The sequence below is a fragment of the Rissa tridactyla genome, chromosome 3, assembly GCF_028500815.1.
Source record: "Rissa tridactyla isolate bRisTri1 chromosome 3, bRisTri1.patW.cur.20221130, whole genome shotgun sequence".
Lineage (NCBI taxonomy): Eukaryota > Metazoa > Chordata > Aves > Charadriiformes > Laridae > Rissa > Rissa tridactyla.
In genome coordinates, this window is record NC_071468.1 from 104,942,408 (window position 1) to 104,959,265 (window position 16,858).

The following is a 16,858-nucleotide window of genomic DNA, read 5'->3' on the forward strand; positions in this document are numbered from 1 at the left end:
AGACAAATCATCCCTATCTCTCCAAAAACTTTCTATTCCAATAATAGCAATTTCCCCTTGAAGGCAGACACTGAGATAATCAGTTAGCAAATTCAGAGGCACCATTACCAGGCTCTGGGCAGCTTTCAGAGGGAGCCACTCAGCTGCAGGACCTTCTCTCCCGGTCCAAAAAAGTGGAGTCTGGTCACCGACCATCACAGGCAGCCCCGCTGTGGCTCACCTCCCCTATGGAGGCACCTGGAAACCTCAGAGAGCCCGAAGCAGCACTGAGTAGGCGCACACTTGCACCAGGGAGGTGAATGCAGCAGTAGGTGGTCATGGTAGCAGGGCCAACCGGCATTCAGAAAGGCTGCAATGAAGATGCACAGCTCTGGGCATCCGCAGGGGAAGTAAATGCCCACAAAGGACATTTCATATTTCCTTTGGAGCTGAAGCCCTTGCCACCACATGTGTGCTGTCATTGCGCTATGACAGGAGCTGCTGGATGGGTGGTTGGCACACATCTGCTGACTATCCTTCCCGAAAGTGGCAGGATGCCCTCTGCAGAAGGAAAGGCTTCCAGGGGCTTGAAGAACCACAACAGCACTGAAGGATCTGCCGTAAAGCACATTCACAGCCTCACCAGCTACTGCCCTCCATCTCCCCAGCACCGGAACAGTGACCCCCAGTCTGGTCGATCTTGTCCCTTCCAGCACCACATCTCTCGGTGGTCCTTCCAGGGAAACGACCCTCCCCAGCAATGAGGTCACAGAATCACAGAATAACAGAGTGGTAGGGGTTGGAAGGGACCTCTGGAGATCATCTAGTCCAACGCCTCTGCCAGATTCCTGTCAGCCCATTTCTTCAGCCTGTTCAGGTCGGGTCCCTCTGAATGGCAGCACAACCCCCTGGTGTATCAACCATTCCTCTCAACTTCGTATTACAGAATCACTGAATGGCAGGGCTTGGAAGGGACCTCTGGAGAGGTCTAGTCCAACCCCCCTGCCACAGCAGGATCACCTAGATCAGGTTGCACAGGAACGCGTCCGGGTGGGTTTTGAATGTCTCCAGAGTTGGAGACTCCACCACCTCTCTGGGCAGCCTGTTCCAGTGCTCTGTCACCCTCAAAGTAAAGAAGTTCCTCCTCATGTTGAGATGGAACTTCCTATGTTCAGGTTTGTGCCCGTTATCTCTTGTCCCGTCACTGGGCACCGTCTTGCGTCCTGCCTGCCTTGAAGAAGAGGCACGGCTGCTGCCCGCAGGCTGGAGGACAGAGGTGGATTGAGGGCCAGGGGGAAGTCCAGTGGACACCAAAGCCTTCTGCTGGCCCCAGGGCATAAGATGCGGATGAAGCAGGAGGTGCCCATGTGCTGCAGCAGCCCCGCAGAGGCCACTTAATTAATTAACTTCAATTGGCGTACAAATACAATTTAACAAGTTGCCCAATCTTTTATGTAAGCTATGAGGGAACAGCAGAAAATTACTCCTTTCTGCGTGAGAAATATAACCTAAAAAAAAAAAAACAAAAGCAAAAACAAAAAGAGGAGGAAAGTGCAACTCAAAAAGCCACAGCTCTATGTTAAAATATGCTTCAAATACCGTCTTGAATCTTATTTCACTCATCATTATTTTGCTTTCTGAGGAACTTGTATATAAAGACCCAGATTTGACTGCCATAACATGAAATATCTGAGGTATTTAAACTAGGAATGCAATTACTTCAGGTTCTTCCCACTGTCACTGGAGAGAAATAAATGTTTCTCGTTTCTTGGGTGAGCAAGTCCACCCTCCAGAGGCACCTATTCCTTTCCACTGGATATGGAGGAAGCCTCCTGTGGCTGTGCTTCTAACTCAAGCATCTCAGTTAGGTCCCCATAGCTAGCTAGGATGAATACAAGCCAAAATCAATCTGCTTAAGTGTCAAATCTTCTACCACCAAAGGCCAACCTGAACTTGCTGCTACAGCAAACAAACCTGTGGCTCTTGACACTTGGTTTTCCCGAGCAATAAAAGGCACAGTCATGAATAGCATCAGAGAACCACAAAATGGTTTGGGTGAGAAGGAACCTCCAGAGATCATCCAGTGCAGTCTGCCCTGCCGTGGTCAGGCACATCTTCCACTAGATCAGGTTGCTCAAAGCCCCTTCCAACCTGACCTTGAAAACTGCCAATGATAAGGCATCCTGTTCCAGTGTCTCACCACCCTCGTAAGTTTAAAACCGTGGTCCCTTGTCTTGTCACTAAAGGTCTTGGTAAAAAGTTTCTCTCTGTCTTTCTTATGAGCTCCCTTTAAGTACTGAAAGGCAGCAATAACATCCCCCCGGAACCTTCTCTTCTCCAGGCTGAACAACCCCAACTCTCTCAGTCTGTCCTCATAGGAGACATGCTCCAGCCCTGTGATCACATTTGTGGCCCCCCTCTGGACCTGTTCCACCAGATCCATGTCCTTCTTATGTTGGGGGCTCCAGAGCTGGATGCAGTAGTCCAGGTGGGGTCTCACCAGAGCAGAGTAGAGGGGCAGAATCACCTCCCTCAACCTGCTGGCCACGCTGCTTTTGACGCATCCCAGGATGCAGTTGGCTTTTGCACTTTGATGGCTTATGTCTGGTTTTTTGTCCACCAGTATACCCAAGTCCTTCTCCCCAGGGCTCCTCTAATCTACTCATCCCCCAATCTGTGCTGATACTGGGGGTTGCCCCAACCCAGGGGCAGGACCCTGCACTTGGCCTTGTTGAACTCACGACGTTCACACAGGCCCACTCCTCAAGCCTGTCCAGGTCCCTCTGGATGGCATCCCATCCCTCCAGCATATCAACCGCACCACTCAGCTCGGAGTCACCGACAGTCCTTTTCAGACAGAAATAGTGTTAGTTAGAGATACCCTGCACTCCAGCACCATGCGGTGCGTGTTGAAAGGGGCGTGAAGAGGCACAACAAATGATCTTGCATGTGTGAGCACTGAAATCCCGCCAGCCCTGGGCCATCTCGTGTTGCTCGTGAGCTTCTCTGTCATGTCTGAGATCTGATTAAAAATTGAGTTGTGCTCTAGCTTGATTTTTAGGGTTCCTTTAAAGCTGGACTTCATGTCCTCGTTGTAGTCTAACAGCCCTTTAAATGAAATATTCTTTTGTCAATACCTGTACTATAGTATTCTTTCTGTTAACACAATGTTTGGCGTAAAATGTTACCGGTTATTATAATCTTTAATCCCAGGAGCTGCTGAGAAGTTCTCAGTAAATAATAATTTTCATTTATTTGCAACGCAGGCATCTGTAAGTAATTGTGTAATATCGCTGAGGGTGAATTATCTGCAGGTCCGTGCTGCACTGTAAAAAAAGTGCTGTGTGTGCTTTGTGCTGTATGAGCTGAGGTGGTGCCAAGAACCTGAAAACATCCACATTACTGAGAGAGAGCAAGAAAAAGAGAGGGTATATGGAGAACACAGCTCAAGTTTGACATTTCAGTCTGCTTAGGGACTCCAGTGGTTGTTTCAGTTTCTCACCTGCAACAGGCAGGTAATAATATTTCTTTTTCTCACGTTTCTGCTCTGCTGATGGCAGTGGGGGGTGCAGCGGGTGCCGGTGCCCCCAGGTAGGACCTGCTCCATGCCTGTGCAGCACCTTGGGCTAGTTGGGTTACCCCGCTCGACCGCAGCCCCTTCAGTTTCCCGATATCATCAGGTGCTTGCACCGAAGAGCCTTGGTCTTTGCAGGGAAGAATGTGAGCTGTTGCCATAAGTAAAGATACAAGAGTGAAAAAAATGGCCTGTGCTTTAAAAAAAAATATCTTGAATAGGAATTATGGCCTCCTGGGTGCTTAAGATCCTCTGCTCCTGAGAAAAAACCCAAACCTGCCAAGATCTTAAGTCATCTGGCTCCATATCTATCTGCAACTGACTCAGCGGTCTTCCCTTCCTCCAGCTGCGTAAGTAGTGTGTTAAGTGTCCTAAAGACAGGGATGATATCAGTCCTTGATGAATGAACATCCACTACTCCTACTGCAGATGCTCCAAGAGGCCTGCGGGATGTCCCTGCTGCACTAGGCACCTACCAACACTAAACACGATTTCCTGCCCCAATTTGCTTTCCATGCAAATGAGCAAGATGTGAAGTTTGGCAGGTTGCTCTGGTGACCTGTTGGTGCTTCTGAAAAGTCAAAGGCAAGCAACAGACTTTTTTGCCTGCCTTTTTTGCCAGCGGCTCCCAATAAAAGGAGTGGGAAAAATATCAATGTGCCTGCATGGTGAGAACAAGGGAACAACTGAACAACCCGGACCATCAACCTCGCTGACAACGTCTGTGCTGTATTAGATAAAGTTGAAAGGGAGTTATGCCAATGCCTCAGGCGCTTTGTACATACCAAATCTGAAACAGTGATATCTAATAGTTGTGATATCTAATTAATATAATTGGTATGTGGTTATTTTAAGTAATATTTAAGTATCAGAATCCATTTGCTTTCATTGCCCGAGAGAGGTGCTGCAGCTAGAGAGCAAGCATTCACCTAATAACCCTGCTGTTATCAGGTGGACCTGAGGAAATTCACTTTGGAGTACTTTGGGATCTGGCTGAAGGAGTCTCAGAGCCATTAGCAGTTATAGCCGAGGCTCATGAAGGATGGGGGAGGTCCCAGAAGACTGAAAAAAGGCTAAATATCTTTCCAATGGAAAAGCCTAGGATCAGCTTGCCACTCAATGGTGCTCAACAAACACTCGACAGTACTTGACAAATAATCAAAGCTATCTGCAAGCCCACGGAAAAATATGAGGATAAAAAGCAGCTAACATGTTTACCAGGAATAAGTCGTGTGCAACCAACCCAGTTTCCTTCTTAGACAACATAACAATGAAGTGAGCAAGCGCTGTAACATATGACTTCAGTGAGATGGTCGCAAATGATGTTCTCGTACACGAGCTGGGGGAAAGCACTCTCAAATGCACTGCAGTAATGAGATTACAGGTCTTGTCTGAAAACCTACAAAGAATGAACAGTATTCCTTCAGTGTCTGGAAAAAAAAAGTACAGAATGGGCTGCCGCACGCTGCTGTGAACGGGGGCTGCCTGATATTTTTACTAGTGACTCATGTTATGAGAGTGGGTATGCATAAAACATCAACCTCGGAAGGTCTGCAGGCACCGAAAGACAGGAGCAGAATTCACAATGATGTAAAACCTGCAAAGTGCTCTCAGATCAGCGGTGGGATACAAGAAGGACAAGCGCAAAAAGCTTGGTGCTTTGGCAAACGCATCAGCCGTGTGAAGACGGGGTGAGGAGCAGCGCAGGATCAACGGAGTGAATCACAGCACCAGCCAGCAGCGTCAAATCCTTGCGGGGGTGGGAAGAAATCTTGTGGGGACGTTGGGAGGGGGGGCGCAGGCTGGAAGGCCTGTGGAGGGCTCCTCCTGCCTTGCCTGCTGCTGGTGACTGCTGTGTCTTGTTTTAGGCACCACCCTTCAAGGAAGACGTGGACCTGCTAAAGAGAGTTCAGAGGAAAGGGCCCCTCACCACAAAAAAGACATTGAGGTGCTGGAGCGAGTCCAGAGAAGGGCAATGAAGCTGGTGAGGGGTCTGGAGAACAAGTCTTATGGGGAGCAGCTGAGGGAGCTGGGGTTGTTCAGCCTGGAGAAAAGGAGGCTGAGGGGAGACCTTATCGCTCTCTACAACTACCTGAAAGGAGGCTGTAGAGAGGTGGGGGTCAGTCTCTTCTTCCAAGTAACAGGCAATAGGACAAGAGGAAATGGCCTCAAGTTGTGCCAGGGGAGGTTTAGACTGGTTATTAGGAGAAATTTTTACACTGAAAGGGTTATTAAGCATTGGAACAGGCTGCACAAGGAAGTGGTTGAGTCACCATCCCTGGAGGTATTTAAAAGACGGGTAGACATAGTGCTTAGAGATAGGGGTTAGTGATGGTTTTTGTCAGAGGTAGGTTGATGGTTGGACTCGATGATCTGGAAGGTCCCTTCCAACCTAGGCAATTCTATGATTCTATGATTCTAAAAATAAGAAGTGCAGAAAATGTGAGCTGCAGAGAAGGACTGAACAAACTGGTGGCTTGGAAAGGGGAGGGCTGATAAGTGCCATAGACCTGACCATCTCCCCACCAGCCCTGACCAACATGCACCTCTGCTGATTCTCAAAAAGCAAGCAGGTTTTTTCCCTGACCTACCACATGCTCTGTGTTACAGCACTCTTGCAAAGCTAAGACTGCCCTGCTTGGCGATGCTTTAGAGGATGCAAAATGCACACTGCTGTGCCTGCAAAGTTAACGCTGGATAAAGCTGGTGGGGACAGGAGGCTCAGGAATGGTCGGTTATCCTGGAACCAGCCACCACTTCGACCAACACTCAAAACAGGAGGATCACCAGAGGGAAGATGTTATCTAATGTGCAAGCAGGGATGAGGCATCCCAGACCTTTTCCGTCCCGCAGGTTGGCATCCAGGAACATCGATGTGCTTGGCTGCATTGCCAAGCGCTACCAAGAGTTGTCTGGTACAAGGGCAGTGCTGGAAATGGGCATTTTGTTTTCAGTTTTATTTAGTAAAAGAAGTTCAGCAAAGTCAATTTCTTGCTGTTCTGCCCACTCTGTCTGGGAAATGGTCCATAATGTTGGGAGGGGAAAAAAATAAGCTTGGCTTAGATTGGTAAAGGCACTGAAGCCAAAATCATGACTTCCTACTTCAGATGCCTTTCTTTAGATATCTCAGAGCTTGACCTCACTGAAATGAGATGTAGCATGCCAGGTGGGTACCAGGGCTCCCCACAGGGGCAGAGGAAAGAAGAGAGACTGCAGAGCAGCCCAATGGGTCTGCAGGATGCTAGCCCCTGCTGGGGTAGATACTCCAAAGTACCTGAGCCTCCATAAGTGCTTGGGCACTCCTGGTCAATTGGGACCCACCAGCTGCTGGAAACCTCTTCCTGACACAGGCATCCACAGTCAGTGCCTCTGGACACATGGCTGGAGGGGAGCAATTGGTGCCATTCACTCTTCTCCCAGAGCTCAGTGCCTGAAGCGCACATCCCGGGATGACAAAGGCTGGAGGTGGCACCAGGTTCATCTCCAGAAGCATTCCAGCCCTGGCCTCAGCCACCTCCCAGCCCTGTGAGGTGTCCCCAGCAGTGGGCCTGGGGAGGAGGCAGGTCCCCACTGCAGAAGAGCTGGACATGAGTGCACCAAGGGAGCAGGAGCAGAAGCATGGCTGTAGACAAACAACTAGAATGGGAAATGAGGCCAAAAACTTTAAGCCACAGACACCTAGTGACTTCCCTGTTCTTCATGTGGCTCCACAAACAAATGTAATTAAACACTGAGATCAGGCTGACTGAACTTCAGCATAAGTAATCCATAAAATTTCATTAATTCTCTTTTCCATTATAAACTCTGAGACAGAGCCGTAATCCTGTCTATGCTCTGTAGAGGCTTGTTTGCAATGGTAAACAACCGTAATTCTCTCCAGGCCAATACCCAGTCCCAAACGAATCACACATGGCAAGCAAGACTGCTCAGTTTGGCAAGTCTGCCATCACACACGTAGGTGGACAGAGGCAACTGTCTCATCTGTACACTCACCCCCCCCTTCCCCAGCGACGTGGGGTTGTTGGACCCATTGTAAGCCTTCAGCGTTGGCCATCCACAGGCCAAGCCCTCTCCCAAGGCGCTTCACAAGATCTCGTCTGTACAAGGCCACGCTTTCCCCCATTGACCAAAAGGCGAGCTTGGTGTCCAGCTTTTGCGCAGGAGCCCAACTTCAGGTATGCAGTATGTAGGCAAAACTATTCATACTTCTGACACATTTAATGTACTGGCTGGGGTCGGGAAAGCTATCTGTGCCTTGTAATGTAACCATTGTGCTGTGAAACGTCACAAACTGGGCACCCAGATGTCCTTTTTTAGGTAACAGCGCAATAATTTTATGCGAATATCTGGTCTTTTCAGTACTGCTTTTCTGCCCATCCTGGAGCTCTCACTCTTTCCACGTAGCCCTCTTATGTCCACTGCTAGTGTCTGACTTCAAATACATGTGATTTCTTTTGTTGCTGTCATTGTCGCACATGGTCCAATTTACTCTCCTCTTTGGTTTGGGTTTTTTTTAAATCCACTACTCCATATTATTTAACCCAAATAATAGTTTATATGCCCAAGGTAAAGTCAAATTAAGGTGATAGCAGAAATCCCTAGTTTATTTTTTGAGAATGGAGCTTTTACTTCATATGGTATCGATCATTAGGAGACAAAATGTTATTGCAGGTTTCCTTCTTAACTCTGAACTATTCCTATAGCACCAGCATGGCGGGAGCATGAAGATCAAACAGGCAGAGAAATTATATTTCTTTCAGAAATTTAGATGCAAGTAGAATGGGTAAAAAAAAAAAAGAATAAAAATATGAAGTGAAAAGTTCCATCTCTCCTTTAATCTCCTGTTGAAATCTAGCTCTTCTTCTGACCAGCTCTAGGACAACTCAAAGGACTTGGGCAAACACCAGACTAAAGCTATTTTTGACAGCATTCTGAAAATATTGGCTGCTTTTTGCAGTCGGACATACAGAGGGGTTTACATTTAAACATCCGCTGTCAAACCTGGCATCACTTTGTCGCAGTTGCAAAAGCCAGCCAAGGCCCTTGCCCCGGTGAAGGTGATTACCTCTGTGCAAGCCCTGACCGAGATGTCAAGTCAGTATAAATGAGGTCTCCGAGAAAGTGCAGCTGTCCCGCGTCCGGGAAAGAAAGCGGGTCCGTAGCTCGGTGTACCCTCAGGATCCGTTCTGATTCACTGTACATCATTTTTCCATGCTGCCTACTGAGGCTCTTCTATAAAAATGATGTACACGCTTCATTTTAAGTAATCTCTGGTGCCTCGTAGATTTGCTCTTTGAAACAACCGAATCTGAACACTCGTTACTGCGAGGTACTTGAGGGCAGATTTCCAGACAAGATCCTTAAACCATCTCTATAACGTGGCTGTGTTCACAAATCCCCCTGTGCAAATTCCTGCAGTTACAAAAAATCTATATATTTTTTAAATGCATAATTATTTTTGCCAAGTCAGGAAACTTTCACAAGTCGGGAAGAGTAAGGATTCAGTCAACCCCTTGCATCTGTCTTTAAAGCAAGAAGTGGAAGAGAATAGTCTTGAAAATGAGAATTAATCAACTCCTAGCCCCAGCTGCTTATTAAGTGCCGTGAAAATTGTAATGTTAGCAAATTTAACTTTTCCTCCTTTCTACAAGCAATGAGGTATTTTCATCTTTGGGAGTCTGTCCGGGTGTGGGTGCCGTTTACCAGCTGAGCACTCAACGAGGCTGAGCAGATTAGGCCAACGAATCATCTTGCTCATCCCTGCCGAAAAAAAGCCTCACCCGTGGAACACCTTATGGGGCATAAGGCAATCTCTGCCACGTTGAAACAGCTCCAAATGTCTTTCAAAAAGGCAGAGGTTATAAATTTGATGCAAAAGCTCCTGGGCGAGGCTCTTTCTGCTGTGCTGTGGTCTCCCGCTCTGACTTCACACGTAAGACATCCTTCTGCCTGCTAACGCGCTTGCAGAGAGGATGCAGTGAAATATGCAGAGTTACTGCCACCAGAAGAAATGCTGGGGACCAAATGTGAGGGCCGGGCTTTTTATAGTGGTCCGGTTTGCTCCTTTTACAATATATGGAAACAGAAATTACATCAGGGCTAGAGGTGTGGTGAGTAGCTTTGTAAACCCCATCCATATGCAAGTGCCATAGACCAAAGCCTACTCCATACAATGGGGATGAGAGGGGATTTCTGGGGTGGCTTTGCACTTGAAGTACTTCTGTGTACTAAGGGGGTGGAGGGGGTGGTGCTTTTTTCCTTCACTGTGGGCCCTCATTCCACTTGTGGACATTTAGATTTAGTCTACCTAGCTCAGTCCTGGTTTAAGTGCATATGCTTATGCCACCAATGTGTTTATTTAATTGCTTTAAGTATTTCTGAAAGTTCAAATACCTCCCCGTGTAACAACCCCCATGGAAGCATGTGTCTCATGAAATTCCTCTGTGTTGAAATGACCCATGAACTAGGATGAGATGAGTTGGGATAGCGTAAAAAAAAGGGGTAGATTTAGATGAACTATTAGGAAGAAATTCTTTACTGTGGAGGTGGTGAGACACTGGAACAGGTTGCCCAGGGAAGCTGTGGATGCCCCATCCCTGGAAGTGTTCAAGGTCAGGCTGGATGGGGCTTTGAGCAGCCTGGTCTAGTGGGAGGTGTCCCTGCCCATGGCGGGGGTTGGAACTAGATGATCTTTAAGGTCCCTTCCAACCCAAACCATTCTATGATTGTGTGAAAAAGTCTCAGGTTCTGCAGTGGGACACCATCTCTCCATTCAAGTTTTCACTGAGAGTAAGCATTAAAAAAAATTGCTCCTTTTGTCAGAAACATCCTATACACCATCCATAGGAATGACGGTCCCTGGCCAGACTCACTGGCACCTCCGTGTGCCAAACTCGTGCTATCAAAACACCAGGTGAGAGATGTTATTTGCCATGTTATGGCTGGGACCGCCTGCAAATGCTAGGTGTACCCTCCCCGTTCCCCCCAGGTGCTGCAGCCCCAGCCTGGGTTTGAAAGCGTTTTCATTTCATAGACACCCTACAAAATTGTGGGGAGGTTCCGGTGTGTGTTCAGGGAGAAGAGCCGGCACCACACCCGCCACCACCGCGTGGCTGTAACCACAACGGCCCCGCACAGGGACAGTCCTGGAGCCACCCTTATATCGTCCTGCGAGCCAAATGCCCCCTTCTATCGTCCAGCAAGCCGAGTGCCCCCACATATCGTAAAGATGCCGTCATGAGGGCAAGCCTACCGGCAAAATACAGATGGGTGGTTATTGCACGAAGGATTCAAGGCAGCAAAACTTAAACCCATTAACAAGTTTTTCTACATACTTGGTGGCATACCAGGTACGTAACTATATATATAACACATTAGGAAGGACTTTTTTATACTTAGTGGTATAGCCCAGAGGACAGGGCAGGGGAATACTCTGTAATTAATCTATGAGCAGATGAAAACTTGCTCTTTAGTAGCAGTTTCTCAGGGATAAATGCTCAAGTGAAGTGTGACTCCATGACATGTCGTAATTTTTATTTTTTTTTTAGGGAGGGGCCTGTTAAAAAATTAAATCCCTTTGAAGGAATAACTGACTGACATTGCAGAATACAAAGCAGGAGGCAGTTCAGCTTGTGGGATGAATGCTAGAAGGTATCTCAGAACACCCTGATCCTAAATAGCTCCATCATTGCTCTATCACTTTGGAAAAATCCAAATTTTACTCGCGTTGATTCAATCCCACTGGATTTGGTCGCACACGGCACTGTTACCAGAGGGAATGGTTTGACAAGGCAGTCCTTCAGCATCAAAATGGATTTAACTTTTTTCCTCACTTGCACCTCGTTTATAGACCATACTGTCTTGCTTTTGCAAGTTTCTGTTGCTCTCTGACTTCATTGCTAAGGTGCCTTCCTCCTGCTAGCTCCTGTGGATGTACTTAAATGTGCGAAGGAGAGAGAAAGCAAGTACTTGCCAGTTATAATGCATTGACCCACCACAACAACACGCCATGGACAGCAGAGAAGGTCCACTGACCATGATAGTCCTTGCATTGACTTCGTCAGACTTGGATTAGGATTTAAATTCATGCAAATCTGCCATCAAATAAGCATCAGAAACTCCATAATTTTGTGTTTAACTCTTGGATTCTCCAGACTGACTTTTTATTATGTTGTAGAGTTGTTTCTGAAAACCAAGAAAGAAAAAAATAAGGATGTTATTTAACAATCCATATTTTACGTGGTATTACTGCTTTACCCTTGTAAGTGTATGAACTTTCAAAATATTTTCTCAAAAAAACCCAAAAAAGGCTCCTGCCAATTTAAATGAAGAAACTGGAAGTTCTGTCATAAAATTCAGCTGAAAACAGTTCTGTGGAAAAGCACAGAGGAAAATCCACATACACGCGCGCGCACAGAAACAACCAAAAAAAAGAACCTGGTGTGATAGTCAGATGAGTATCGGTGTGGCTGGAGACTGGGAAATCAATCACTGCTCTTGGCTGTCTCTACACATTTCTTCCCATGCCCAGTTGCCCAAAGCTATTTCTCAAAATTCCCGTCTGAAGTCTCTGAAACCACTACACCACCCTTCACTTAGTAACTATGACTCGCTTTTTCTAGAGAATTCTGAATATTTTGTTCCTGTAAGAAGTGAACGCAATGGTAGGTATTATCTTGAAAGTATGAAAAAGCACATTCTGCCCAGGAAATACTTTCTGAGTTCTTCAGATAATCAGATCTTCAGATGTTTGTACCAAAGCAGCTTCACGGCTCTGAAGACCCCCATCGTCTTCATCCCAGGACATAAATCTCACCACTCCCGGGGAAATCTCCTACCAGCCACTGCTCTCAGGGAAGGAGCCATCTACTAAACTATTTAATTTTTGTCTGAGCTATTTCCTGGGAATTAAACACAATCCAGAAAAAGAAAATAATAAGCATCTGGGCAGATGTGTCAGGCAGGGATGTCTTGCAGCAGTGGGGTAACATTGAAAGAGCTGCTACATAGCCCTCTTATCACCACCAATATATTTAGCTTGAAAGTGCTATCAGTGGAAAAATAGTATTAAAATGAAGAGAAGCAAGAGCTGGACACCACAGCATTATTTCTTGTTTAGGAATTTTATAAGGAAGGCATGTTAAGGCACGTCTGGTCTCCTCTTGCCTCCTCTTCAGAAGCCGCACTGTGCTTTCTCCAGGCAGTAACGAAACTCCCCGTCACTGCAAAGGCACGAGCCAAACCTGACAGAGCCATCACGTATTTCAGCTGCGGTTTTTACGTACACGCGTATCATTATGTGCAAGAATACATATTATAATATATACATATAATGCATATACTGTGTATTATATGCTTAGGTTATTGTGTATATTATAACAGGCAAATATAAAATATAGTAGGACAAATCTATTATGTATATATTCCATTAAAATATATATTTATGTATTTACATATATTATATAAACATATATTAAATATATAGTGTATATGATATACTACAGCATATCTGTATAAATGTATATATAATTGAGTCTATTATTTTATAAATTTACTGTTATTTACATAAAATATATAAATATATTTTATATTGTTTACATAATAAAATATAAAAATAAATTTTTATGTTTTATATAATTACTATATATACTATGTGTATTCATTATATATATGTCCGTATATGTTTTATATTATTAATCAATGTATTTCTATAATGACAGACATATAATAATTTAACTGTATTATATATTATTATTTTCTTTGTGTGTTTCTGCATTTCGGCTGAGGCAGGCTGCGGTGTGTTTCCTCCAGGCGCAGGGATGGCCGGAGGAGGGTGCACACCAGCTCCCCGCCACCATTCCCCAGGGCTTTGTCTTCTCCCGTGCCACCACGGTGGTGGCAGCAGCTGGACCTCTGCACGTCCCCAGCCAGACCGAGCCCGCTGCCCTCCGGCCAGCAGCCCATCGCAAGCGCAGGGACACGGGGACACCCGCCGCAGCCCATCCGAGCCCAGCCCCGGCCCGCAAGGCTGAAGAGGGCGCAGGAGGGGTGGAGCGGGGTCCAGACCCCCGTTCCCTCGCCGCTGCCTCCTCCATCGCGCAGAGCAACCCCCGCTTCTGTCCCCGCACCCCTCCTGCTGCGCAGGAGACTGTCACCCACCCGAGACCAGACGCAGACAGGAGCAGTCTGTCACGACATGTCATGGCACGCAGGACACAGCGGGGGCGAGTGAAGCCTCCTCAGCTGCCCGGGTCCCACGGCCTCTCTCGAGGCCACTCACCACAGCCCTGCCTTGGCACCGGCATGGAGAGAGACAGAGGCAGCCTGGACACACGGCCAAGTTTTGGGGCAAAAAGCACACTTTCTTATTTTTATGTATTGTTGTGTAATAAAAAAATACCCTTACAATGATTCGCAACAGATGCTGTCAATGTGTTCTACTTCAACACCAAGCTCTTCAAGCTCCCTTGGTCATGCTGGAGGGGTGAGGATCACCTGTGTTTAAAGCTTTGGAAATAGTCTTTCGCTAGCGACACTCATCATGTTTCATACTATTCACCTCAAGTTAACTTTTGCTTTTGGATATTTAATAGCTACTACAAAGAATAGCAATGCAGTTGGTGTAACTCAATGTAATGAAAAAGGTCAGTATTTTTTACTTCTGATCAACATTAAATAAAAATCCTTTCAAGTGTAACTTCCTCACCAGTTACTTCACCTATAGTGCTTCTGTGTAGCCTCTTATAAATGCAATACATAATTACAGAGCTTATAGCTTCTTATAGCACTGGTTACTTCATATAGCACCACTTTCTTCACCTTATAGAGCTGCTGCTTCATCTGATAGGGCTTCTGTAAAAAGCAGCTGAAGAGCAGATAACAGCTTGCAACTTAATTTTACTCAGGACTTCACGAATATGACATCTTTCTCCCCTTCCGAGGGGAGACAGAAAGGTTAAATGCCAGCGAGCCCAAGCGCTTCAAGGTCACGGGTTTTTGGATGCCCTTGCATGCGCTATTTATCCAGAACCTCAGGACATCAACAACAGCCCCGATATACAGCTCCTGGAAGACGCATACACATGCGCACACATTCCTATATAAACATATATTTCTTTTTTTATGTCTATATATAAAAACTCAAGTTAGAAGCCCATTTTCTTGCTAATGCAGCCATGAGAAATGCAAGCAAACTGCCATGCGATGGGGGTTTGGAGCTATCAATTAAAATAGAAAACCAACTTCCCCCCCCCGCCAAATGCAACTAAACCCCCCTGACTTTCTGACGTGCTGAAGCTGCAGCTCTCTTGTGTTTAAAATAGTCGTGAGAAACAGTGAAGGCATTTTACGGGCTGCTGTGGCAGAAGCCAGAGCACCTTCGGCACGAGCCCTCGGCACCCCGGCAGAGGCAGGGCAGGTGGAGGGAGCCTGTGAGCCACTGCTCTCCGAAGGGAGACGGGGGAAAAAACACCAGCACATGGAGCCTAAAGACACCAAAGTCAAAACAGGAACCAGGGCACGACTCAAGACAAAGCAATAAAAGCAACTTTCCAGGCACCCCCCGGCAGGGAAGGAAGTTGGGAGCCCCCGACACAGACCTCGCTGTCTGCTCCGTAATTCCTGCCCTGACCAGGAAAACAGTCACATCAAAGAGCCACCTGGGTCCATCAGCAATTTCTTCACCTATCTAGCTAAAAAGTCTTCCAAGGTATGGCTTTCGTCAAATTACCTCGTGCAGGGGAAAGAGCGTAGCCTCCTCACCTGACAGAGCTGCGGAGGTTTTCTAACTATACAAACAAACACAAACTTAATTATCCTGATTGCTTAGCATAAGACTATTAGTTGTTTATTTCCTTCATTCCACTCTGATTGGAATCCTAATTAAATTTAATTATTGAGTAACCTATTCCTACTATTTCCTCAGGCCTTTGGGCCGGATGCTGCTCTCAGGATTATGGAGCTGCAGGCACGGAATCCTGTGGATTTCCTGTGTGCCAGCTACGGCACCGCAACCACTGATCCGAATTACGTTACTCCATGGCAAATACAAGGGGCTCGAACTCTCGGTGGAAAGGAAGGGACCTACCTGGAGCTACCCTGCATTTCCCATCGGGTAAGAGAAACGCGCTTGGGCAAGTACCGTTAAGCAGGTGAGCAAAAGTAGTTTGCTAATCCCCGGCGGGTCGATGGCCCCAGTTACATCGGTGGGAATCGGGACTAGTTCCCTTGAGGACAACGGGTGAAATCCGGCTGTCAGGGGCGCAGCCTGATCTGAAGGGAAGCACTTGTATCTCCCTGCTTCAAAGAATACTGCTGTGACTGCCTTGAGCTGAAGCATTGAGCAGGCCCCATGGTTGCTCTCATGTGAATCGGGAACGTCTTTGGTGCCGTCCTCCTTGTTTCCAGCAAGCAGACAGCAGAAGAAGGATGTACGCTATCTACATGAGGTGTCCCTTTCCTTGACTTACTGCAGGAGTGTAACTCAGTTGCTAAATTAGGTTCTGTGACCATTACAAATTCTCTTTTTTCTGATTAGAATAGGACTAAATAAATGATTTCAAAATACATCTCCTCTCCTCTGTGTGCTGCCCCCTGAGGCCATGCTGTCCATGCTCTCCCAGCACCCTCGATGCTTTTTGCTTCTGGCACGCTGACGTGAACAGCTGCGTTACAATTAAATACCCAGACTCCTGCATTTGGGATTAGATCCAAATACTATTCTACTAAATTAATTCCTGCTTAAGCATTTCTATGCAGTCCAGTGTTTTGTCCTGAACTCTGCAATTTTAGTTGTTGCACTCCACAAAGAAGTATCACACTGGGGAGTAATTTGCTAAAATACCTGCAACGATAGACTTGCATAAACCCCAAGAAAATTCTAAGATCAGAGCATAACACAGGATATTTGACATATGAAACTTCCCCAAGACAAATTTGTGTTGAATAGTCAAGGCTGAAACTCTCTTCCAGTCAGAGAAATAAGTCATAGTTCCCATCTTGCAATAGGTTTCTCTCTGGGGAAGATTTCTGTAGGTGCTCTCCCCTGAGCCTGGCTGTCTACTGGAAGGCCATCAGATCTGGGTGAAGACCCTGACCCTCCTTCTGCAGCACAGTTCCTTGAGAGTGCAGGAGTGATGCACAGGTTAGATGAGACACCTCGAAGAGCTGTGTTAACCAGTGTCACCTCCTCTATCCTCCAGATAGGTTGACTGTTTGGTGGATAAGGAACTGGTTGGATGGTCGCATCCAGAGGGTGGTGGTCAACGGCTCGATGTCCAGATGGAGAGGGGTGACAAGCGGTGTCCC